Source organism: Apium graveolens, chromosome 10 (genome assembly GCF_009905375.1).
Source record: "Apium graveolens cultivar Ventura chromosome 10, ASM990537v1, whole genome shotgun sequence".
NCBI lineage: Eukaryota > Viridiplantae > Streptophyta > Magnoliopsida > Apiales > Apiaceae > Apium > Apium graveolens.
The window spans coordinates 60,629,365-60,630,880 of record NC_133656.1 but is presented as its reverse complement, the minus strand read 5'-3'; the positions used below and the strand labels follow the sequence as shown (position 1 = coordinate 60,630,880).

The 1,516-nt window shown below is 44.3% G+C and overlaps 1 non-coding gene across 1 annotated transcript; it reads left to right on the top strand.

The window, feature by feature from the left end:
• The first annotated feature begins 337 nt into the window (after positions 1-337).
• On the top strand, positions 338-444 carry LOC141694367 (small nucleolar RNA R71). The gene has a single exon (XR_012563681.1). It is a non-coding gene; the product is annotated as a small nucleolar RNA R71 (small nucleolar RNA).
• The last annotated feature ends 1,072 nt before the right edge of the window (positions 445-1,516 follow it).

Here is a 1,516-nt window from a genome sequence, read left to right as displayed (position 1 = left end):
AGAACACTGATCCGTAGCATGAGAACCTGCACAAAGCTCACAGACCATAGCTATTTGATTGACTCTATAGGTTGCTAGAGAATCGACCTTCATAGACAGCGCTTGGAGCTGCGCTGCAATAGCGGTGGCTGCATCGACTTCCAGAATACCTGTTACCTTTCCAGGCATCATCCTTTGAGTTGGGTTTTGATGCTCATTTGCAGCCATAGTCTCAATAAGATTATAAGCCTCGGTATAGCTTTTGGCCCACAAGGCACCTCCAGCTGCTGCATCGAGCATGGGCCGAGATTGGGCCCCTAAACCATTATAGAAACCAGTGATCACCATCCAATCGGGCATTCCATGATGTGGACACTTTCTCAACATTTCCTTGTAGCGCTCCCAAGCATCGCACATAGATTCTGTCAGTTGCTGCGCAAACTGAGTAAGAGCACTCCTCATAGCAGCAGTCTTTTCCATTGGATAAAACTTCACCAGAAACTTTTGTGCAAGATCTTTCCAAGTAGTGATGGACCCAGCTGGTTCAGAATGTAACCAGTCCTTAGCTTTATCCCTCAGTGAGAATGGGAAAAGCCTCAGCTTGATAGCCTCATCAGTCACACCATTATATTTGAAAGTACTGCAAATCTTGACAAAATTCCTTATGTGCATGTTGGGGTCTTCAGTCGCAGCTCCTCCGAAAGAAAAAGAGTTCTGCACCATCTGAATAGTGCCCGGCTTGATTTCAAAGTTATTGGCCTCAATAGCCGGGTGCATGATGCTAGACTGAATGTCATCAATTTTAGGCCGAGAAAAATCCATAAGAGCTGGATCTGCCGGAACAATACGATCACCCATGATTAATGGCTCCTTCTGCTCACTTCCTGAATCCGAATCTTCAAAATCTATCTTCTCCGGAATATCAAGAACTTCGTATATCTCCTCAGCTGTATCTAAAGTCCTCTTGCGAGTACGTGATAAGTGGCATTTTATACCACTTAGAACGTCTTAAAATGGCTTAAATTGGTGTCTTGAAATCAAGTATTTTGTGTATTTGATGCATTTTTCTAGTGTTTATGCATTTCAGGGTATTAGTTGCATTTCGGAGAAGGAGTCATCAAGAATAAGCCTTGGCATGTGTTCACCATTGCGAGAGGAAAAGAACGGGCAGATTACGGTGAAGAAACGGAGCAAACCTGGAAATTTTCCAGTAGGGTCCTGCGCGCCCGCGCAGCAATGCTGAGCGGCCGCGCAGCAGCCTTGCGCGCCCGCGCAGAAATGCTGAGCGGCCGCGCAGGGTCGGGGAAAAAGATATATTATTTTAGACTTCTACTTCTGTTTGGCTTCCAACTTCTATGTAATCTGAGTTTTATGGGACTATTATATAAGTAGATTTGAGACGTTTTCAGAGAGATAAAAAAGAGGAGATTATGTTTTAGATTGTGTTTTGCAAGAAGCGAAGGAGATAAGGAAGAAGACCGATTTAGCACACAGCAACGAAGAGGAAACATATATTCTTGTGATTCTTGTGTCGTTG